At 44.9% G+C, this 25,301-nt stretch overlaps 1 pseudogene; it reads right to left on the bottom strand.

Moving 5' to 3' along the window:
* LOC144581644 (small ribosomal subunit protein uS2-like) overlaps positions 1 to 25,301 on the bottom strand; it is a 27,101-nt pseudogene extending 1,800 nt beyond the window's left edge.

Genomic DNA, 25,301 nt, shown 5'->3' with positions numbered 1-25,301 from the left:
ATATGTGAATGGGGCCAAGCTTCGCCACCCTTAACTAAAGAAGAATCTTCACTAACCAAGTTTTGTGATCTTTTGGGATGCAGAAATATGACCAGTTGCTTCAGAAAACCCAGAGGCTTAGGACATTTATGTGAATTAACAGAAGGGCTGAGAAAAGAGTGGGGGTTGGAGGAGCGTTGAGAAAGGTTTGGGCATTTGGAATAAGAAAGTCTCTAGGGAACTACAGGGACTGGATAAGAAGATGTTAATAGACTTTGAACTCCTGCAAGTAAAAATTTCAACTGCTTTGTTCTTTCTTTCTGGATTTTTTTTTCTCCCCGAGACGGAGACTTACTCTGTCGCCCAGGCTGGACTGCAGTGGCGAAATCTCCTCTCACCGCAACCTCCGCCCGCTGGGTTCAAGAGATTAACTTGCCTCAGCTTTCCTGGTACCTGGGATTACAGGCGCGTGCCTCCATGCCCGGCTAATTTTTGTATTTTTAGTATAAACGAGGTATCTCCTTGTGGGCCAGGCTGGTGTCGAACACGTGATCTCAGGTGATCCGTCTGCCTGGGCCTCCTGAAATCCCGAGACTGCGGACGCGAGCCACCACCAGGTCTCTTTCTGGATTCTTGACCGTGATTATTTGATTGCAGCTCTGTACAGAGCCTGAACTATAAGGGAGCCATTGCTAATGCTATATAAATAAGTACATTGTCAGTTTTTTGTTCGTTTTGAGACGGAGTCTTGCTCTGTCGCCCAGGATGAAGTGCAATGGAGCACTCTCCGTTCACCGCAACCTCCGCCTCTCAGGTTCAAGCGATTCTCCTGCCTCAGCGTCCGAGTAGCTGGTATTACAGGCGCGAGCCACCACGCCCGGCTAATTTTCTTTGTACTTTTAGTAGATATGAGGTTTTACCGTGTTAGCCAGGATGGTGTCGAACTCCAGACCTCGTGATCCGCCTGCCTCGGCCTCCCAAGGTGCTGGGATTACAGGCATGAGCCACAGTGCCGGGCCACATTTGTGGTTTTAACATTTCAGGCCCGTAGTCTGGATACAAACTCATAGAATCAAGTGGTTAAGAAAACATCCGGTACTGGCTGGGCACGGTGGCTCACGCCTATAATCCCAGCACTTTGGGAGGCTGAGGTGGGCGGATCTTGAAGTCAAGAGCTCGAGACCATCCTGGCCAAAATAGTGAAACCCTATCTTTACTAAAAATGCAAATATTCGCTGAGTGTGGTATCGCTCGCCTGTAGTCCCAGCTGCTCATGAGGCTGAGGCAGGAGAATCGCTTGAATACGGGAGGCAGAGGTCTCCAAAAAAAAAAAAAAAGAAAGAAAAGAAAACACATGGTGTTTTTCTCAGATTTATAAATGTTATGATGCTCACTCTCTTTTTAATTAAAATTATATAGGCCTCAGGGGAATCTGTTGAACCTAGGAGATGGAGGTTATAGTGAGCGGAGATTGTGCCACTGTGCTCCAGCCTGGGTAACAGAGCCAAACTCCATCCCAAAATAAAAATAAAATTAAATTTATATAGACCTCTACAAAGCAAAAAGGTGAAAATACACCTCTTTCCATCTCTGCTTTCCCATTCCCTAGGGGTAAGCACGATTAATAGTTGTGTATATCATTTTAAACTTATTTTTTTGCCAGGTGCAGTGCCTCATGCCTGTACTCCAAGCACTTTGGGAGTCTGAGGCAGACGAATCACCTGAGGTCAGGAGTTTGAAACCAGCCTGGCCAACATGGTGAAACCCCGTCTTAATTTTGTAAAAATACAAAATTAGACGGTTGTGGTGGCATGTGCCTTTAATCTCAGCTACTCTGAAGGCTGAAGCAGGAGAATCGCTAGAACCCTGGGGGCAGAAGTTGCAGTGAGATTGCACCACTGCACTCCAGCCTGGGTGACAGAGCCCGACTCCTTCTCAAAAAATAAATAAATAAATAAACTTATTTTTATGTTAGAGACAGAGAAAGTATAAAGTTGGGAATTCTTTGGTATTTTTCTAATGTGGGTGATTCACATATTGTTCATCTTACATTTTATATTCAAAAATAAGGCTGGTCATGCTGGTTGGAACCTATAATCCCAGCACCTGAGGCGGCTAAGAAGGAGGATTCCTTCAGGCCAGGAGTTAGAGACCAACCTGCACAACATAGCAAGATCTTGTCCCTACAAAAATTGTTTTTAAAAAATGTGTTGAACATTCGTCCACAATTAACACGTAATATGGATATGTTATACTTTAACTGTTCATTCCTCTCTTGATGGACACTGAAATTGTCTCTATAATTTTCCTGTAAGAAATAATGCCTTGGGGTGGGGGGGTTCTTCCTTTCTGAGGGCTCCTGTGTCATATAAAGCTTTGAGTAAATTTGTTATGTCGCCCAGGCTGTAGTGCAGTGACCTGATCTCAGCTCACTGCAACCTCCGCCTCCCAAGCTCAATTAATTCTCCTGCCTCAGCCTCCTGAGTATCTGGGACTACAGGTGCACTGCCACCAGGACTGTCTAATTTTTTTTTTTTTTTGAGACGGAGTTTGGCTCTTGTTACCCAGGTTGGAGTGCAATGGTGCGATCTTGGCTCACCGCAACCTCCGCCTCCTGGGTTCAGGCAATTCTCCTGCCTCAGCCTCCCTAGTAGCTGGGATTACAGGCACATGCCACCGTGCCCAGCTAATTTTTTGTATTTTTAGTAGAGACGGGGTTTCACCATGTTGGCCAGGCTGGTCTCGAAATCCTGACCTCAGATGATCCGCGCATCTCAGCCTCCCAAAGCGATGGGATTACAGGTGTAAACCACCGCAACTGGCCGGCTTATTTTTTTTTTAAATAAAGTTTCACTCTGTCGTCCAGGTTGAAGTGTAGTGGCACGATCTCAGCTCACCATAGCCTCTGCCTCGAAAATTCCAGCAATTCTCGTGCCTCGGCCTCCCGAGTAGCTGGGATTACAGGTACCTGCCACCATGCCCACCTAATTTTTGTACATTTAATAGAAACAGGGTTTGCTATCTTGGCCAGGCTGGTCTTGAACTCCTCACCTAAAGTGATCCACCCACCTTGGCCTCCCAAAATGCTGGGATTACAGGCATGAACCACTGTTCCTGGACTTTTTTTTTTTTTAGTAGTAGATATAGGGTTTCACCATGTTGGCCAGGTAGGTCTTGAACTCCTGACCTCAGGTGATCCTCCCGCCTCTGCCTTCAAAAGTGTTAGGATTACAGGTATGAGCCACCATACTCAGCCAATAATTACTTGAAATTCTGATTTGTACTATGATAGCATGTGGTTATGCTTAAAAAGTGTTATCTTTTAAAAATCCTTGGCCGGGAGCAGTGGCTCACGCGTATAATCCCAGCACTTTGGGAGGCCGAGGCGGGTGGATCACGAGGTCAAGAGATCGAGACCATCCTGGTCAACAAGGTGAAACCCCGTCTCTACTAAAAATACAAAAATTGGCTGGGCGTGGTGGTGCACGCCTGTAGTCCCAGCTACTCGGGAGGCTGAGGCAGGAGAATTGCTTGAATCCAGAAGTCGGAGGTTGTGGTGAGCCGAGATCATGCCATTGCACTCCAGTCTGGGTAACAATAGCGAAACTCCGTCTCAAAAAAAAAAAAAAAAAAAAAAAAAAATCCATACTGAAGTATTTGTACGTGAAATGATGCATCTGGGATTTTATATTTTATTTAATTAATTAATTTATTTATTTTGAGACGAGTCTCACTCTGTTGCCCAAGCTTAAGTGCAGTGGCTCAGTCTTTGCTCACTACAACCTCCACTTCCCAGGTTCAAGCAATGCTCATACCTCAGATTCCCAAATCGCTAGGACTACAGGCACGCCCTTCACCATGTTGGCCAGGCTTCATTTTTTATTTAAGAAAAGTTTTATTTTGAGACTGAGTCTCACTCTATTGTCTAGGCTGGAGTGCAGTGGCATGATGTTGGCTTGCTGAAACCTCTGCCTCCTGGGTTCAAGTGATTCTCCTGCCGTAGCCTCCTAAGTAGCTGTGATTTTAGGCTCCCCCTCCCCATCACGCCTGGCTAATTTTTGTATTTTTAGTGGAGACAGGGTTTTGCCATGTTGGCCAGGCTAGTCTCCAACTCCTGACCTCAAGGATATCCACCCACTTCAGCCTCCCAAAGTGCTGGGTTTACAGGTGTGAGCCATGGTGCCCATCTTATCTGAGATTTAAAAAAAAAAAAAAAAAAAATCCAGCAAAAGGGGAGAAGAAACGAGAGTAGAAAGGAATCAGTGAAATTTACTTGGCATATCCTCAGAAAAAGGGAAAAAAAATTTTAAGGAATATATGAAATAAGATTGACTACATAATGATAAAATGTTAAAGCTGGGTGATGGGTATATGGTTGTTCATCATAGGATTCTTTCTTTCATACAGGATTCTTTCTATTTTTGTTCATGTTTGAAAATTTCCATCCTAAAATGTGTTAAAAATGAAGATTAAAATAAAACTTGGTATTTAAAAACATGATATATCAGTTTATTTTATGGAATACTATGCAACTTCTAAAAAGAATACAGTGGTCCTCTATATATTATATCCTAAGCTAAGCCACATGGAAAAAATAAATCGCTAGAATCCTAGGGGCAGAGGAAAGATCTCAAAAAAAGAAAAAAAAAGATAGCTAAGCCACATGAAATGAAAAAGCAAAGTTAGAGAACAATATGTATATAATACCGCTTTACTTATGTAAACGGTGAATGTGGGCGCGGTGGCTCACTCCTGTAATCCCAGCACTTTGGGAAGCTGAGGTGAGAGGAGTTTGAGTTGGAGAGCAGCCTGGGCAACATAGTGATACCCTGTTTCTTCAAAAAAATAGAAAAAATTAGCCAGGTGTGGTAGCACGTGCCTGTAGTTCCAGCTACTCAGGAGGCTGAAGCAGGTGGGAGGATCCCTTAAACCTGGAAAGTCAAGGGGGCACTACTCTCTAGCCTGGGTGACAGAGTGAGAGCCTGTTTCAAAAAAACCCAAACTGCCAGGAGTGGTGGCTCATGCCTGTAATCCCAGCACTTTGGGAGACCAAGCCGGGTGGATCACGAGGTCAGGAGTTTGAGAACAGCCTGGTCAACATGGTCAAACACTGTCTCTACTAAAAATACAAAAATTAGCTGGGTGTAGTGACTGGCTCCTATAATACCAACTCCTTGGGAGGCTAAGGCAGGAGAATCGCTTGAATGCAGGAGGCCAAACAAAAAAAAAAGAAAGAAAAGAAAAGAAGCATTTTTGTGTATTGTACATATATTTATAAGTGCCTGCTCTACTTACTTTGCAAATTCATTTCTTAACATATTCTACAAAACTACTATCAGACATTAATAATTATATATGTATAAAGGTGTTTATTAAGGCATTATTTCCCTACTTGGGAGGCTGAGGCAGCTGAATCACTTGAACCCAGGAGATGGAGGTTGCAGTGAGGCATGATTGAGCCATACACTCCAGCCTGGATGACAGAGTGAGACTCCGTCTCAAAATATATATATGTAAATGTATAGATACATTTTTCTAATATTATGAATTATCCAGTTCAAATACCCCTAGCGGTCTCTTACAGTTGATTTGCTTGAATAAGGATCTGAACAAGGTCTACACATTACCCTGAGTCATGTTGTCATTTAACATATTCCTGTTTTTTCTGTAAGTTAGTAGATCGAGAGATGCACTGACAGCTGGATGTGGTGGCTCATGTCTGTAATCCCACCACTTTGGGAGGCCAAGGTCACTTGAGGTCAGGAATTAGAGACCAGCCTGGCCAACATGGTGAAATCCTGTCTCTACTGAAAATACAGGTGTGTGTGGTGGCTCATGCCTGTAATCCCAGCACTTTGGGAGGCCAAGGCGGGCAGATCAGGAGGTCAGGAGTTCAAGACCAGCCTGGCCAGCATGGTGAAACTCCGTCTCTACTAAAAATACAAAAAATTAGCTGGGCATGGTGTCGCATGCCTATAGTCCCAGCTACTCGGAGGCTGAGGCAGGAGAATTGCTTGAACCCGGCAGGCAGAGGTTGCAGTGAGCTGAGATGGTGCCACTGCACTCCAGCCTGGGTGACAGAGTGAGACCCTGTCTCAAAAAAAAGTTTGTTATGGTGGCTCATGCCTATAATCCTAGCTACTAGGGAGGTTGAGGTGGGTGTATTGCTTGCACCTGGGAAACGGAGGTTGCAGTGAGCCAAGATACTATCTTAAAAAATAAATAAATGAAATTAATTAAAATTTAACTAAAATTAAAGTTAGTTCCTTGATCTTGCTTCCTAGCCAAACACTCAATAATCACATGTGGGTAATGACTATAGTATTGGACAGTACACAAAGATATTTCCATCATTGCAGAAAGTTCTATTTGGGCAGTGCTGCTCTAGAGGCTTGACTAGATTCAAGTTCACTTCAATGGCAGGAAACTTCATAGGTGGCAAGAATACTTTCTATTGTATCAGAGGCACACAATGTCTGGTTGTTTTTCTTGTTAATTTATGGAATTGTCAGCCTGATTCTTCCTTTACAATGTCTACCATTCACTTTTCACCAAAGAGTTTTAGCAGATTATTGCTTCAGTTCATTCCAATTCCATCACTTACTCAGCATTAACTGGAATTCTTTCTTGATCAATTATTTGAATATCCTAAAAACTAATGTTCACCAGGCCCAGTGGCTCACCCCTGTAATCCCAGCACTTTGGGAGGCTGAGGCGGGTGGATCACCTGAGGTCAGGAGTTGGAGACCAACCTGACCAACATGGTGAAACTCCATTTCTACTAAATACAAAAATAATTAGCCTAATGTGGAGGCACATGCCTGTAATTCCAGCTACTTGGGAGGCTGAGGCAGGAAAATTGCTTGAACCAGGGAGGCAGAGGTTGCAGTGAGCCGAGATTGCAACACTGCACTCCAGCCTGGGCAACAAGAGTGAAAACTCCACCTCAAAAAAAAAAAAAAAACAATAATTTTCTTTTTGAGATGGGGTCACACTGTCACCCAGCCTGGTGTGCAGTGGGGAGATCTCGGCTCACTTCCAGCTCCCATGATCAAGTGAGACTCCCATCTCAGCCCAGTGAGAAGCTGGGACTACAGACACAGGCCACCATGCCCAGCTAATTTTTTGTATTTTGGGGGGAGATGGTTTCACCATGTTGCCCAGGCTGGTCTCGAACTCCTGAGCTCAAGCAATCCACCCACTCAGCCTCCCCGAGTGCTGGGATTACAGGTGTGAGCCACCATACCCGGCCAAAAATAATTTGTACCGCCCTGGGCAACAAAGGGAGACCTCATCTCCACAAAAAATTTTAAAATTCATTGAGTGTGGTGGCTGACATATAGGGTCCCCGCTACTCAGGAGGCTGAGGAGGGAGGATCACTTGAGACATGGAGGTCAAGGCTGTGGTAAACCATGGTCACGCCACTGCACTTTAGCCTGGGCAACAGGGAAAGACACTGTAGCAAAAAATAAATGAATAGAAATAATTTGTATGAGAAGAGCAGGAAAATGATTGAGTCTTTCCTCTTTCCCTTTATTTGCTTGTTTTCAGAATAAGGTGGTATCCTAAGTGTCTCCGAAGGTGACTAATTTTTTTTTTAGTATCTGTACCTGCACATGAGTTTTACTATAGCTAATGTTTTGATTTGTTTTAATAATGATTTTTTGGTACTCAAATGGTTCATTGTGGCAATGAGAGCTCTTTCAATTTGGCATTGATATCTTTGTGAAATAATTCCAGCAATTCCTGACAGCTTTCTTACATTCTGGTATGATAGAATATTCCAGGTTCAGATGGAGCATGGTGGATTGTGCCTATAATCCCAGCTAGGTGATTTAGCAAGAAGGATCCCTTAAGGGCAAGGGTATGACACCAACCTGGACAACATGGCAAGACCTCATCTCTTTTTTTTTTTTTTCAAAATGGAGTCCCACTTTGTTGCCCAGCCTGGAGTGCATTGGTACGATCTTGGCTCACTGCAACCTCCAACTCCCGGGTTCAAGCAATTCTCTTGCCTCAGCTTCTCATGTAGCCAGAATTACAGTCACCCACCACCATGCCTTGCTAATTTTTTTGTGTTTTTAGTAGAGACAGTGTTTCATTATGTTGGCTAGGCTGGTCTCAAACCTCTGACCTCGTGATCCACCCACCTCAGCCTCCCGAAGTGCTAGGATTACAGGCATGAGCCACTTCACCAAGCCTAACCTCTAATAAAATAAAATAAAAGTTCCAAGTTCAGGCTGCTCTGCCTATGGAGTAGCCGTTCTTTATTCCTTTACTTTCCTAATAAACTTGCTTTCAATTAAAAAAAAATTTCAGGTTTATCTTGTACATTTTCTGCCCTGATGTAGATTAAGTCATTTCTTTAAGGCCTCTGATTCATTCAGTGGAAAGTGGCATTAGAGACCACGTTCTGGTTATGAAAGGCACTCATTGCTATTGCATTGGTTGTTTTTCTAGTGTTTTTCAATGGACAGATCTAGGGAATACTTCCTTAGATAACAAGCAATATATAATACTCTATTCGCAGCTTTGCATTTTTTTTCTTTTCTCTCACTTAGCAATATATTCTAGACACTACTCTATGGCAGCATATAAAGTTTTTTTCTCACATTTACAGCTGCATTTTCTATTTTACAGCTACATAGTGTGGATATACTCTTATTTAACCAGTTTCTTATTAATGGACATTGGGTTGTTTCTAGTCTTGTGCTGTTATAAATTGTAGAGCAGGCCAGGCGTGGTGGCTCACACCTGTAATCCCAGCACTTTGGGCAGCCGAGGCGGGTGGATCATCTGAGGTCAGGAGTTCAAGACAAGCCTGGCCAACGTGGTGAAACCCAGTTTCTAGTAAAAATAACAAAAATTAGCTGGGTGTAGTGTTGGGCTCCTACTTGGGAAGTTGAAGCATGAGAATCACTTGAACCCGGGAGGCAGACGTTGCAGTGAGCCAAGATCACACCACTGCACTCCAGTCTGGGAACAGAGTGAGACTCTGCCTCACCTAAACAAAAAGGACATTATATAAGACACAGATGGGAGGAAGGGAATGATGAAGAGAGGTTGATCAATGAGTACAAATATATTTTGATACAAGAAGTAAGGCTACGTGGTGTTCAATAGATCAGTATGGTGATTACAGTTATCATTAATTGATGGTACATTCCAAATTAGCAAGAAAAAATAATTTGAATATTCCAACATAAATATTTAAGGTGATGGATACTCCAATTACCCTGATTTGATCATGTGAATGTATCAAATTATCACATGTACCCTCCAAAATATGTACATCAAATTTGTATCAACAAAAAATAAATGAATAAATAAATAGGACACACATGGACCTCCAGATGAAATATATCGGGTGGGGTCTAAAAGGGTGGGTCGCCAACACAGGAGCTTCTGTCCCCATGGAGCTGGGGTGCACCACTCTCCTGGCCATGGATGCATTTACTCAGCTCGAGTCTTTTTGTTTGTTTATTTGTTTGTTTGTTCAATATGGAGTCTCGCTTTGTCGCCCAGGCTGGAGTGCAATGGCGCAATCTCGGCTCACTGCAACCTCTGCCTCCCAGGTTCAAGCAATTCTCCTGTCTCAGCCTCTAGAGTAACTGGGATTACAGGTGCCCACCATCACGCCTAGCTAATTTTTGTAGTTTTAGTAGAGATGAGGTTCACCATGTTGATCAGGCTGGTCTTGAACTCCTGACCTCAGATGACCCCTCCACCCACCCACCCATTTCCATGCCCGGCTAATATTGTATTTTTAGTAGAGACGGGGTTTCACCATGTTGGCCAGGCTGGTCTTGAACCCCTGACCTCAGGTGATCCGCCCACCTTGGCCTCCAAAAGTGCTGGGATTATAGGCGTGAGCCACCATGCCCAGCCTATTCAACAGGTTTTGTGAGGCTTTGACCAGGAGCAGTGGTGGCTCATACCTGTAATCCCAACACTTTGAGAGGCTCATGTGGGAGAATTGCTTGAGCACAGGAGTTGAAGACCAGCCTGGGCAATATACTGAGACCCCCATCTCTACAAAGAAAACAAACAACACACAAAAACCTTTATTTTAATTAAAAATAACATTTTTTTTTGAGACGGAGTCTTGCTCTATCACCCAAGATGGAGTGCAGTGACACGATCAGCTCACTGCAACCTCTGCTTCCCAGGTTCACGCAAGTCTTCCTTAACTTTCCTAGTAGCTAGGATGACAGGTGGGCATCAATATGCCCCAGGCAATTTTTGCATTTTTAGTAGAGACAGTTTCACCATGTTGGTCAGGCTGATCTCAAACTCCTAACCTCAAGTAATCCACCCACCTCAACCTCCCAAAGTGCTAGGATTATAGGCATGAGCCACTGAGCCTGGTACCTACAATTTTTATTAATTTAAAAACTTGGCCAGGTGAGATGGCTAATGCCCGTAATCCCAGCACATTGGGAGGCCAATGTGGGTGGATCACGAAGTCAGGAGATGGAGACCATCCTGGCCAACATGGTGAAACTTCGTCTCTACTAAAAATACAAAAATTGAAATTAGCTGAGTGTGGCGGCAGGAACCTGTAATCCCAGCTACGGGGGAGGCTAAAGCAGAAGAATCACTTGAACCAGGAAATCGGAGGTTGCAGTAAGCCGAGATCGTGCCACTGAACTCCAGCCTGGGAACAGAGCAAGACTCCGTCTCAAGAAAGAAAAAGTGGGGGCTTGGCCGGCCAGCATGGTAGCTCATGCTTATAATCCCAGCACTTTCGGAGGCTGAGGTGGGTGAATCATCTGAGGTCAGGAGTTCGAGACCAGTCTGGCCAATATAGTGAAACCATGTCTACTAAAAATCCAAAAAGTTAGCTGGGTGTGGTGGCAAGCCTCTGTAATCCCAGCTGCTCAGGAGGCTGAAGCAGGAGAATCACTTGAACCCAGGAGGTGGAAGTTGCAGTGAGCTGAGATTGTGCCAGCTTGGGCAACAGAGCAAGGCTCCATCTCAAAAGAAAAAAAAAAATTGGCTAACACCACCTGTTTCACAAAAACCTATTGAAATAAAAAATTAAAATTTAAAAAGATCCACAAACAAGGCTCACTGTGAATTTCAAAATGCACTCATATCACTCAGAAAATTCCAAGGATTTTAGGAATTTCTCTGTAACAGAGTGACACATACTGGCACAAAGACCAAATATATTTCATATTATACCATATCACCACAAATAAATATGTAATTTTTTACATATTTATGTAAAATGAATTTGTTACATGGTTGTGAATTTGTTAATGGTTAGTAACCATTCCACAATGTATGCATATTTTAAAACATCCTGTTATACACTGCAAATATCTATATATATGTTAATTTGTCAGTTTAAAAATAAATAGGAAAAATAAATATTTTCCCCCTAAAAAGCTTCCATGTCTTTGTGGACAATGTTTTTATGTAAGCATCTGCTTTGATTTTTCTTTCTTGAATAAACATGTAGTGGTGAGAAACTGGTTCATCTGGGACATCTATGTTAAAATCTTTTTTTCTCCCCTCCCCTCCCCTCCCTCTCCTCTTCTCTTCTTTTTGAGTCAAGGTCTCTCTGTTGCCCAGGCTGGAGTGCCGTGGCATGATCTCCCCTCACTGCAGCCTTGACTTCCCAGGTTTAAGCAAAGGCACTTGCCACCCCATGCTGCTGATTTTTTGTGTTTTTAGTAGAGACAGGGTTTCACTACATTGCCCAGGCTGGTCTTAGACTCCTGGGCTGAAGCAATCCTACCACCTTGACCTCCCAAAGTGCTGGGATTACAGGCATCAGCTACTGTGCCTGCCCATATTAAACTCTTTAAGAAATTGCAGGCTGGGCACAGTGACTCACACCTGTAATCCTAGCACTTTGTGAGGCTGAGATGGGCAGATCCGTACGAGAGAGAGCAGGAGTTCAAGACCAGCCTGACCAACATGACAAAACCCCCATCTCTACTAAAATACAAAAAAATTAGCAGGCCGTGGTGGTGCACGCATGTAATCCCAGATATCTGGGAAGCTGAGGCAGGAGAATCGCTGGACCCCAGAGGTGGATGCTGCAGTGAGCTGAGATCCCACCACTGCACTCCAGCCTGGGTGAAAGAGCGAGACTCCATCTCAAAAATAAATAAATAAAAAGAAAAGAAAAAGAAAGATATTGCAGAGTCAGGGCCAGGCGCTGCAGCTCACACCTGTAATCTCAATACTAGCATTTTGGGAGACCAAGGCGGGTTGATCGCCTGAGGCCAGGAGTTCAAAACCAGCCTGGCCAACATCGTGAAACCCCATCTCTACTAAAAGTACAAATATTAGCTGGGGGTGGTGGTGCATACCTGTAATTGCAGGGAGGCTGAGGTTTGAGAATCACTTCAACACAGCAGGCATCATAGCAAATCCTGGTCTTTACTGAAAATACAAAACATTAGCTCAGTGTGGTGGCACATGCCTGTGGTCCCAGCTACTCAGGAGATTGAGGCAAGAGGATTGCCTGAGCTCTCTCCTGAGCTGGGAGGTCGAGGCTGCAGTGAGCTGAGATCATGCCAGTGCACTCCAGCCTGGATGACAGAGTGAGACTGTTGCAAAAAAAAAAAAAAAAAAAGCAAAGAAATAGCCAGACTGTTTCCAAAGTTGTGCACCACTTTACAGTAAATTGCCACATGTGATTGTTTTAGTTTGTACACATCCTCCCTAATACATTTTCATTTCAGACAATCGAGTATTCCTGCGGAGGCATCTTATTGTGGTTTTAATTTGCATTTCCCTAAGGACTAATGATGGTCAGCATGTTTTTATGTGCTTATTTGCTATTCACATACCGTCTTTTACGAAATGTCTATTTAAATCTTTTGCCTATTTTTGTTAAATATTTTGCCTTCTTCTTCTTCTTCTTCTTTTTTTTTTTTGAGATACACTCTTGCTCTGTTGCCCGGGCTGGAGGTCAGTGGTGAGATCTTGGCTCGATGCAACCACTGCCTCACAAGTTCAAGCAATTCTCCTGCCTTAGTCTCCTGAGTAGCTGGGATTACAGGCACGCCCCAGCACACCCAGCTAATTTTTGTATATTTTGTATTTTTCGTAGAAACAGTGTCATACCATGTTGGCCAGGCTGGTCTCCAGCATCTTAGACTACTGACCTCAAGTGATCTGTGCCTATAGTTCAGCCTGTCGAGTAGCTGGGATTACAGGCACCCACCACCATACCTGGCTAATTTTTGTATTCTTAGTAGAGACAGGGTTTCATCTTGTTGGCCAGGCTGGTCTCAAACTCCTGACCTCAGGTGATCTGCCCTCCCAAGCCTCCCAAAGTTCTGAGATTACAGGTGTGAGCCACTGCACCCAGGCACCCACCCTTTTTTTTTAAGAGACCAGATCTCACTATGTTGCCCAGGTTGGTCCGGAACTCCTGGCCTGAAGTAATCCTCCCATCTCAGCCTCCTGAACAGCTGGGATTAGAGGCTTGAGACATCTCACCAGGCTTTTTTTTTTTTTTTGTAGTTTTAATGAGCCAGGAGTTTAATAGGCAAGAAAGAAAGGGGAAGAAAGAAAGAAGAAACTCTCCTGTACAGAGATGAAATATCTTAAAATATCTTTCCCTAACCAAAGGACAAAAAATAACCTCTCTTTCTTTATTAATTTGTTTTGAGATAGGATCTCACAGTCACCCAGGCTAGAATGTGATCATAGCTCACTGTAGCCCCAACCTTCTGGGCTCAAGTGATCATCCTATCTCAGCGTTTCAAGTAGCTGGGACTACAAGTGTGCGCTAGACCACACCGGGCTAATTTTTGTATTTGTTATTGAGACAAGGTTTCGACATTTTGCCCAGGCTGGTCTTGAACTCCTGGGTTCAAGCAGTCCTCCTGCCTTGGCCTCCCAAAGTGCTGGGATTACAGGTATAAACTACCATGCCCAGACTCTCATTTTTTTTTTAGATGTTTTTTCTTTTAGTAGTTTAAAGATTGTGGGAAGTAGAAAAGTTCTTTTTTAAAGTTTCCTTTCTTGTTAAAGTGTGCTAACAACTTTGTTATTAGCTATCCTATGTAACTGTTAAGCATGCCATGCTTATAGGCACTTAGTACATTCTATGTCCTTGTACTTTAACCAAAATATCTGTGCTGGGCATGCTCACAAGCATGTCCCAGCTTTCCACTGCTTTTACCCATTTAGAACAGTTTTAAGTTATTAGCCAGTCGGGTTTTAGTTTAGATTGTGAGGTCTGGCTCCAACCAAATGTGTAAGGGATACATTTGTGTGCTTTCCTTTGTTCACTGTACTCTCGTGGCAAGATGGCTGGTGAGAATACCCTTCCTGCAGTCCAGGAAGTAAACACCGCACTGCTGAGAGACCTTTTGTCTCAGTGCTAATTCTTCTTTGTGGCACCGAGCATCTATTTCCAACAAAGATATTGCCCCAACGTCTTCTCGCTTGCTTTCTTTTTGTCTTCTAACAAAATCAGCAGTCATTTTTATATTTTTTCCGCTCTATGCAATGTCTTATTTCTCTGACTACTTTTTTTTTCTTTTTGAGACAGAGTATCTCTCTGTTGCCAGGCTGGAGTGCAGTGGCACCATATCAGCTCACGGCAACCTCCGCCTCCCGGGTTCAGGCAATTCTCCTGCCTCAGCCTCCTGAGTAGCTGCGATTACAGGTACCAGCCACCATATCCAGCTAATTTTTGTGTTTTTAGTAGAGAAGAGGTTGCACTATCTTGGCCAGGCTGATCTTGAACTCCTGACCTCATGATCCACCCACCTCTGGCCTCCCAAAGTGCTGGGATTACAGGTGTGAGCCATAACATCTGGCCTTCTCTGACTACTTTTAATATTTCTCTTAATCTCTGATTTTAAGCAATCTGATTGTAATATATAGTATGTATGTAATACAGTAATATGTAGTATAATTTCATGTTTCTTTTGTCTGGAGTTCATTGATTTTCTTGGATCTGTGGACATATAGTTTCCATCAAATGTAGAACATTTGGAGCCATTATTATTATTGTATTTTTAGTAAAGACGGGGTTTCACTGTGTTAGCCAGGATGGTCTTGATCTCCTGCCCTTGTGATCTGCCTGCCTCGCCCTCCCAAAGTGCTGGGATTACAGGAATGAACTACTGTGCCCAGCCCACTAAAGCCACTATTATTTAAAATATTAAAATATGTTCTTGTTCCCTGTTCTATCTCCTCTCTTACTAGATTCCAGCTCATACATTAGGACATTTGATTTGTCCCATAGCTCACTGGTACTCTCTATTGTTTTCAGTCTTTTTTCTCAATGTTTCATTTTGGAAAACTTCTATTACTATATCCTTATGTTTCATGAATCTTCTTTTGTTTATTGTGTAATCTGCTATTAATCCCATTACACATATTTTTTTAACCCCGTAAGTTCTGGGGTTTTTTTGTTTTGTTTTGTTTTGAGATGGAGTCTCACTATTGCCCAGGCTGGAGTGCAGTGGCAAAATCTCAGCTCACTGTAACCTCCACCTCCTGGGTTCAAGCAATTCTTTTCCCTCTGCCTCCCAAGTTTCTGGGACTACAGGCATGTGCCACCGACTCCTGGCTGTATCCCTAAATGTTCTATTTGGGTCTTTTTACATAATTTGTTTTCTTTTAATGCCTATGGTTCTTTTTCCTTTTTTCTTTTTTTTGATGGAGTCTTGCTCTTTCGCCAGGCTGGAGTTCAGTGGTGTAATCTTGGCTCACTACAACCTCTGCCTCCCATGTTTAAGCAATTCTCCTGCCTCAGCCTCCCAAGTAGCTGGGACTACAGGTGCACACCACCATGCCCACCTAATTTTTATATTTTTAGTAGAGACAGCATTTCACCATATTGGCCAGGATGGTCTTGATCTTTTGACCTCATGATCTGCCCACCTTGGCCTCCTAAAGTGCTGAGATTTCAGGTGTGAGGCACTGCACCTGGCCCACCTGTGGTTTTTTCTACTTTCTTGACCATAGGTAATATAATATCTGTGTATTGTCCTTTTCTGCTAATTTTATCATTTATGTTATTTCTGAGTGTTTTTTTTTCCCCAGAAACAGATGTTTACTATATGAGAAAATGGATAGCAAAAAGCAGCAGAGAAAAAGAAAGCATTCTAGAATGAATACCGTGGAGGTAACTGGAAATTCACATAGAAAACTGAAACAGCAATCCAGATGGATTAAGAAAACACATGCACATACACACACACACACACACACACACACACACACACACACACACACACACAGAATAAGCCAAAGAAAAAGTAATGAAAACAAAAGACAACATTTATCCCAAATATAGAGGTTACTAAGGACTGAAGATATTACATAAAAGTAAAAGTTCAACAACTTTAACTAGTTGGAAGCTAAATTTTTGGACAATACAAAATAACAGCCCACAGTAGCTAATGCCTGTAGTCCCAAAACTTTGGGAGGCCAAGTTGGGAGGACTGCCTGGGCTCAGGAGTTCAAGACCAGCCTGGACAACATAGTGAGACCCAGTCTCTACAAAAAATTTAAAAATAGGCCAGGCACAGTGGCTCACACCTGTAATCCCAGCACTTAGGGAGGCAGAGCTGCTGGATCACTTGAGGTCAGGAGTTTGAGACAGCCTGGCCAACGTGGTAAAACCCTGTCTCTACTTAAAAACAACAACAACAACAAAACAAAAGCACAGACAAAATGGCCAGGTGCAGTGGCTCATGCCTGTAATGGCAGCACTTTGGGAAGCTGAGGTGGGTGGATCACTCGAGGTCAGGAGTTCAAGACCAGCCTGGCCAAGAGGGTGAAACCTCGTCTCTACTAAAAATACAAAAATTAGCTGGGCGTGCTGGTGGGAGCCTGTAATCCAAGCTACTCAGGAGGCTAAGACAGGAAAATTGCTTAAACCCAGGAGGTGGAAGTTGCAGTGAGCCAAAATTAGGCCACTATACTACAGCCTGGGTGACAGCACAAGGCTCCATCTCTCTCTCTCTCACACACACACACACACACACACACACACACACACACACACAAATTAGCTGGGCGTGGTTGCAGGTACCTGTAATCCCGGTTTACTCAGGAGGCTGAAGCAGGAGAATCACTTGAACCCAGGAGGCAGAGATTGCAGTGCCATGCACTCCAGCATGGGCAACAGAGTAAAACTCTGTCTCAAAAAAAGAAATTATCCAGGTGTAGTGGCAACAGCTGTAGTCCTAGCTACTAGGGAGGCTGAATCAGGAGAATCACTTGAACCCAGGAGGCAGAGATTGCAGTGCCATGCACTCCAGCATGGGCAACAGAGTAAAACTCTGTCTCAAAAAAAGAAATTATCCAGGTGTAGTGGCAACAGCTGTAGTCCTAGCTACTAGGGAGGCTGAGACAGGAGAATTCCTTATGCCCAGGATCTAGAGGATGCAGTGAGCCATGATGGCACCACTGTACTCCAGCCTGGGCAGCAGAGCAAAATCCCAATTTAATAATAATAACAACAATGGGAAATATAGACTAGGGACAATGCCACCAACACAAGAGGCCAAGACCACCAGTGTTCACAATACATCCTCTGCTTCATTTTACACATGTGGGCAGGATGTACATGTCATAAGATGATGCAGGCATTATTCGGACATGCCGAGTGATCAACCTCCCAAAGTGCTGAGATTATAGGGTGAGCCACTGTGCCCGGCCTCAAGTGGCTTCTATACATGCCTGTGCTGATTTGTCTTTAGTTGAAGACTCGAAGGAGCCTTCTGCAGCTCTCTGGATCTCCCGGTGTTTAACTCTCTCCTCTCCAGTACTCTGTCCTGCTAACGCTAGCCACCTGGGCCTCCCCAACCTCCCAATGCTACCTCAACTCAGGGACATCACCAGGCTCTACACTTTGCTTTCCCTCCCTTTGCTCTGGCCTGGAAACGCTCCTAGCACTCGGCCGGGCATTCATGCATTTCCTTTCTGAAGCGTGACTGCCCTAGGCTGAAAATGTGATATCTGAACATGCTTATTTCATACATTTTGTCAATTTTTTAGTGGTTTAAAATGGAATCCAATATAAATCCAGTCTCTGTTATCCATCTTAATCAAACACATTCGTTTAAGACTGTCGTTTTTTGCTTTTGTTTTTTTCTTGAGACACCGTCTCGCCTGTTGCCCAGGACAGTGGTGCAATCTTGGCTCACTGAAACCTCAGCCTTCATGGTTCAAACGATTCTCCTGCCTCAGCCTCTCAAGAAGCTGGGATTACAGGCACCCACCACCATGCTCGGCTAATTTTTTTTTTTAGTAGAGCCAGGGTTTTACCATGTTGGCCAGGCTGGTTTCAAACTCCTGATCTCAGGTGATTTGCCCCCCTCCACCTCCCAAAGTGCTGGGATTACAGGCGTGAGCCACCAGGCCCAGCAAGACTGTAGCTTTTTAATCTAACTAAGGTTTGAAGTTTCAGTTTCTTCTAAAATTTCCCATTGGGGAATCATAGCATTACATGAACACTAACTATGTTCTGGGCACTGTGCAAAGCTAGGTTCTGGCTTTGGGGACCTTTTCTCTCTTTTTTTTTGAGACGGAGTCTTGCTCTGTCACCCAGGCTGGATTGCAGTGGCAAGATCTCAGCTCACTGCAACCTCTGCCTCCATTTCCCAAGTAGCTGGGACCACAGGCGTGCACCACCAAACTAGGCTAATTTTTTGTTCTTTTAGTAGAAATGGGGTTGCACCATATTGGCCAGGCTGGTTTCAAACTCCTGACCTTAAGTGATCCACCTGCCTCGGCCTCCCAAAAATGCTAGGATTCCAGGCGTGAGGCACTGGACCTGAACTTTTTTTTTTTTTTGAGATGGAGTTTCACTCTTGTTGCCCGGGCTGGAGTGCAATGGCTTGATCTTGGCTCACTGCAACCTCCCACTCCGTGGTTGAAGTGATTCTCTTGCCTTAGGCTCCCGAGTAGCTGGGATTAGACTGTCACCATCACACCTGGCCAATTTTTCCATGTTAGCCAGGATGGTCTTGATCTACTGACCTCGTGATCCACCCGCCTCAGCCTCCCAAAGTGCTGGGATTATAGGTGTGAGCTTTTCGATCTCTTCAGGATCTCTGCAGAAGCAGAGATCAGGCCTGACCACTAGTGGGTGTCCATGGGAGACAGTGCCAGGCATGTGCAGAACTTCCTGAGCCAGCATCCCCCATATCAGACCCCCTGAATGAGCTCCCTTGTTGCTTGGGTTGGAAATATCCACACAGCACAGAGAAGAACCTATGTTCCACAGAGGCATGGTAGGTAGGTTATCATAAGATGCCTCTGTAAGAGGCCAGTGGTCAGTCTGGGATCAGTATCCACCAACAGATGCAGCTCACAGAAGGCTGCCTGGACCTGGTCAGTGGAGGTTCCAGGAGTGAAGTGGCCAGCAACAGGAGCGGCCCCTGTGGCAGCAGCAAACTTCAGCTCAGCCTGCGGGTTAGGATTCCAGGAGGATATGAGACTGACATCAGAAGAGTTTTCTATGGCAACAATGGCATGAGCTGCCAGCAGAATTAGATTCTTCAGATTTAGGATGTAAAAGCCATCACTTTTCCTTTATAGATAAACTGTTCCATTTAGAACCAGATTGGTGCCACCTAAGTGGGTTCCTGCTGCAAGAAGCTTGAGGACATTCCCTCCTTCACTTGCAGAACTCTGAGGCTCTGGACATTATGGAAATTTCCCTTAAAGTTATGATGAAAATCTAGAACAGCACCATATGGCCCCCTCTATGGGTAGTTTAGAGAACCAACAGAATGTTAAATGGGGTCTTACTGATGATTATCTCGGGTTCCTGGTTCAGGCTCCAGTCTGAGGAAAATAGCTGACGTGTCCCTTCCCCTCCCCTCCCCTTTTGTTCTTTTTCTTCTTTCCTTTTCTTTTTGAGACAGAGTCTGGCTCTGTCACCTAGGCTGGAGTGCACCATCTCAGCTCACTGCAACTCCTGCCTCCCAGGTTCAAGCAATTCTCCTACCTCAGCCTCTTGGGATTATAGCCTCTGCCTAGCTGGGATTACAGGCACGTACCACCACGCCCAGCTAATTTTTGTAATTTCAGTAGAGAAGGGGTTTCGCCATGTTGGTCAGGCTGGTCTTGAACTCCTGACCTCAGGTGATCCACCCGCCTTGGCCCCCGCCAAGTGCTGGGGTTGCAGGCGTGAGCCACCGTGCCCAGCCTTCTATATCTTAAAGTAGCTTTTGATGTCTAGTTTTTCCTCAGAATGTTAAAGCAGTTGAGGAAAAAACAGGCCAATGGATTAAAACTCACATCATTTTAAATTTAAATACTTTATTTATACAAAAAGAGGTCCATAATCTGAGCCAGCCCAGGATTCTTCATCTGTCATCTGGGCTTAGGGAAACTCCCACAAGGCCATAGGTATAAGCTAAGAGAGAAGGATTGGTGCAATGGAGGCAGGCGACATGGGTCTGGGCCACCCATTTATATAACGTACTGTGCCCTTTGGACCTGTCTGAGCCCAATCCTGGATGTACTGCTTCCATGGTACAGTAGAATGAGGCTGTGCCCACCTAACCTTAGGATTTAGTGGGTCTGACAGTCACTTGATTCCAGTAGTCAGATGCTTAGTCTTTACCAGGACACAGCACTCCAGAACTCCATACCACTGGTACCTGAATACTTCACTAGCTTCGCTGGTTTCTGAACCTTTTCAGGGTTTAACTTCTTGCCCTCTGGAGCACATGTATCTTTTTTTTTTTTTTGAGATGGAGTTTACTCCTGTCACCCAGGCTGGAGTACGGTGGCGCGATCTCTGCTCACCACAACCTCCACCTCAAGTGATTCTCCTGTCTCAGCCTCCCAAGTAGCTGGGATTACAGATATGTACCACCACACCCAGCTAATTTTGTATTTTAGTAGAGACCAGGTTTCTCCATGTTGGTCAGGCTGGTCTGGAACTCCTGACCTCAGGTGATCCACCTGCCTTGGCCTCCCAAAGTGCCAGGATTACAGGGGTGAGCTACTGCGCCCCGTCTAATGGAGGACATATAAATACTTTGTAAATACTTGCCATTTCTTTGTTTTGTATGTGGCTTTGTTTTGAGACAGATTCTCACTCTGTCGCCCAGGCTGGAGTGCAGTGGCATGATCTCAGCTCACTGCAGCCTCTGCCTCACAGGTTCAAGCAATTCTCCTGCCTCAGCCTCCTGAGTAGCTGGGACTACAGGCATGCACCATCACACCTGACTATGCCATTACTTTGTTGGCTGCCCACTTTCTTGGCTTAGGAACACCAGCGCCTTTTTGTCATTATGAGAGATCCCTGGGAGTCAAATCCTCCTAGTGGCCTTCCCAGCCTTGTTGCCCATTACAGTCATTCCACCCACCTTGCCTTTGGTAAATAAGAGCTGCCATCTGGCCCCACAGAACAGCCAATACTGAGCTTCTCAGTGGTGGCAATGGCTCCCTTACTAACTCATTTCATATAACTTAATAAAAGGGAGAATCCCTGGGCCCTCTTTTGTCTGCTCATGCGTCAGTTTCTCAGGTCTTACACGGTAAGTGTTTTGGCCGATCCCCCAGCACTCTGCTCCAGGACTTTTCTAGCATGCCCCACCTTTATTTACGTGGACCATCAATTTTTCCAAGCTTCCAGGAGCCACCGCAGCTGAGACGATTCCAGGAACCCTTACTAAGGTGCTGAATCTTGAGCCATGGAAGGATCCTTCTTATCAACAAGCTCTTCCTTACTGCATCTTATATTCTCCCTTCATCCCTTAAGATCCATTGCCAGTGGGTATTTTTTCCCAGTTCTGGGCCCTGCAGTTCTGCTGTTTTCTTCCCTAGCAGGTCCTATACTTCCTCAGATGGGCCACACTGTGACTTGACTCTGATTACTGGTCTCATAGCCATAGGGGAGGTGCGAACTGATCTTTGGGGACAGCAAATATCATTTTGAAAGGCATCCACTTTGGTTGAAACACATAGAATTTTCAGGAAAGGGGAAGCTGCTATACACCAGTAAGGGATAGTGGGACACTCTTGTAGGCCCATGGGTTCAGGGGAATCTGGAGTTTCAGTGAAATCACATAAGGTCTACCTCGATACCACCATTCCAGGTTTCAGGGGCCCATTTCTTCCTTCTGGTGGCATAAGAGGTCTAGCAAAGGCTATAAATTCAGGCTTCTTTGTAGTTCTGTTGCTATCAAGACATGGGTGTGATTTTCAGCATGCTTTGCTCTCTGGATGAAGGTGCCTTAAATGTTTCCATAGAGTCTTCTGACTCATACCAGGTCCTGAATTGGTAATTGGCCAACCTGAGCTTGTCATTTTCTTCTTCAGCATGCATAATGGGCATAGATACATTCAGCAACTGGCAGAATCCCCACAATGGCTCCGTGACCTCCGAGCACTACTAGGGTAGAAAAGGCCAAGTGGAAGCCACCATAACTGCCCCCGCCAAATCTTAAACTAAAAGCAATACCATCTTGCTGGAGGGATTGCAGAGACTGATGTCACCATCAAGGACTTGGTAGAATCCCAAGAGGTGGTGATTCCTCCCCTATCCTCATTTAACTCACCTTTTCAGCCTGTGCAGAAGACAGATGAAATTTGAAGAATGACAGTGGATTTTGTAAACTTAATCAATACTAACTGCCACTGCACTGCTATTCTAGATATGGTTTCATTTCTGAAATAAATTACCACATTTACTTACATAGCTGCTGTTCAGTTACTGGAGAATGCTTTTCCCCTCTATATCTGTAAATTTTTTTTTTTTTTTTTTGAGACAGAGTCTTTCTCTGTTGCCCAGGCTGTAGTGCAGTGGCATGATCTTGCCTCACTGCAATCTCCACCTCCCGGGTTCAACTAATTCTCCTGCCTCAGCCTCCAAGTAGCTGGGATTACAGGTATACGCCACCATGCCAGATTAATTATTATGATTATTGTATCTTTTAGTAGAGACAGGGTTTCACCATGTTGGCCAGGCTGGTCTTGAACTCCTGACCTCATGATCTGCCTGCCTCAGCCCCCGCCCGAAGTGCTGGTATTACACTCATGAGCCACCATGCCCAGTCATGTCTGGCTGATTTTTGTACTTTTAGTTGATACGGGGTTCACCATGTTGGCCAGGCTGGTCTTTAACTCTTGACCTCAGGTGATCTGCCCACCTTGGCCTCCCAAAGGGCTGGGATTACAGGCACGAGCCACCGCACCTGGCCTATACCTGTTAATTATCACCATCAGACACAGGTTACTTTCAGCCGCCAGGGCCAGCAATCCACCTTCAGTTTCCTGACTCAGGGCTAATCACCCTTCAGGCCCTCTGTCCTGCTCCGGTCTAGAAGGAACTGGATTGCATTTCATTCCACAGGACATTAGGTTAATTTACTTTTTATCATATCATGTTTGTTGGACTTGGTGAGCAGGAAGTAGCAATTACCCCAGCTATTTTGGTGAGACACTTACATCCCAAAGCATAGGAAGTGAATTCCACAAAACTGCAAGCATCTGCCACGCAGTAAAGTTTCTAGGGGGTCACGTATCTGGGATGACATTTTGAGATATTCCTTCCAAAATGAAGGGCAAGTTTCTCTATCTGGTGCCTTCTGCCACCAAGAAAGTAGCACAGTGCTCTGTGAGCCTCTTTGGATTCTGAAGGCAACATGTATCTTACTAGGCCACACTGTTGCACTGTGTATACTGAGTAAACCAAAGGTTTTGGTAGAGTCTGGAACAAGTCAAAGCTCTGCAGCAAGTCCAGGCTACCATGATGCTCCCCCACTGGGCCTATGATGCAGAAAAGCCAATGTGTTTGTGATGGTTAATTGACTGGATTGAGGATGCCCAGATAGCTGGTAAAGTGTAATTTCTATGTGTATCTGTGAGAGTGTTTCCAGAAGACATTGGCATTGGAATCGTGGACTGAATATGGAAGATCTACTCTCAGCAAAGTGGATGAACACCATCCAATCAGCTGAGGGCCCACATTGAATAAAAAGGCAAAAAAAAAAAAAGGTGAATTTGTTCTTTCTCTCTGGAGCTGAGACATCCAACTTCTCCTGCCCTTGGACATCAGAACTCCATGTTCTCTGACATTTTTTTTTTGTGACAGAGTTTCATTCTTGTTGCCCAGGCTGGAGTGCAATGGCACCATCTTGGCTTACTGCGAACTCCACTTTCTGGATTCAAGTGATTCTCCTGCCTCAGCCTCCCGAGTAGCTGGGATTACAGGCATCCACCACCACGCCCAGCTAATTTTGTATTTTTAGTAGAGATGAGGTTTTTCCATGTTGTTCAGGCTGGTCTCAAACCCCTGACCTCAGGTGATCTGCCCACCTCAGCCTCCCAAAGTGCTGGAATTACAGGCATGAGCCACTGTGCCTGGCCACCTTTTTTTTTTTTTTGAGACTGAGTCTTGCTCTGTCTCAAGTGTAAGTGGTGAGAGTGCAGTGGTGCCATCTCACTGCAACCTCCACTTTCCAGATTCAAGTGATTCTCCTGCCTCAGCCTCCCGAGTAGCAGGGACTACAGGCACGTGCCACCACACCTGGCTAATTTTTGTATTTTTGGTAGAGACGGTTTTGCCATGTGGGCCAGGCTGCTCTTGAACTCCTGATCTCAAGTGATTTGCCCACATTGGCCTCCCAAAGTGCTGGGATTACAGGCATAAGCCACTGCGCCTGGCCCAGGTTCTCTGGCCTTTGGAATCTGGGACTTGTAGCAGCAGCCCCTAGGTTCTCAGGCTTTTGGCCTTGAACAGAGAGTTATACCATCTATTTCCCTGATTCTGAGGGCTTTGCACTTGAACTGAGCCTCAATACTGGATCCCCTAGTTCTCTAGCTTGCTGATGGCCTATAATGAGACTTCTCAGCCTCCATAATCATGTAAGCCAATTCCCCCAATAAATCCCCTCTGCAGACACCTGCAATCCCAGCTTCTCACGGGGCTGAGGTAGGAGGATAACTTAGGAGTGAGGACCAGGTGTTTGAGACCAGCCTGGGCAACATAGCCCACCATTATGGCCTCAAGTGATCCTCCTACCTTGGCCTCCAAAGTCTCCAGGTGCCAGTGTGACTCACTTGTGCCACCCCTTGCTGGGTTCTCCTCTCTGAGTGTTCTCCTTCAGGCCCTCTGGGGCGTGGGCTAGGTGCATGTGCAGCTCTGTGGCAGAGGACACTAGCTTTTTCTGCAGTAACCCATGGCATTAAGGTTGGAGGTGCTGAGACAAAGATGTGGGTTCCCATACACCTTCATGGGTTCCAGTTCTAATTTGTCCTCACTCTCCCGTGCCTCACATTCAGCTTTGATTTCCAACTTGCAGCCCTGCTGACCTACAGCAACTTCAGCCCAGTCACCAGACACAAAGCCTTCTATAGACTTCAT

The sequence above is a fragment of the Callithrix jacchus genome, chromosome 2 (genome assembly GCF_049354715.1).
Source record: "Callithrix jacchus isolate 240 chromosome 2, calJac240_pri, whole genome shotgun sequence".
NCBI classification, from domain to species: domain Eukaryota; kingdom Metazoa; phylum Chordata; class Mammalia; order Primates; family Cebidae; genus Callithrix; species Callithrix jacchus.
The sequence above is the reverse complement of the archived record's forward strand: the minus strand, read 5'-3'. Positions and strand labels throughout refer to the sequence as shown.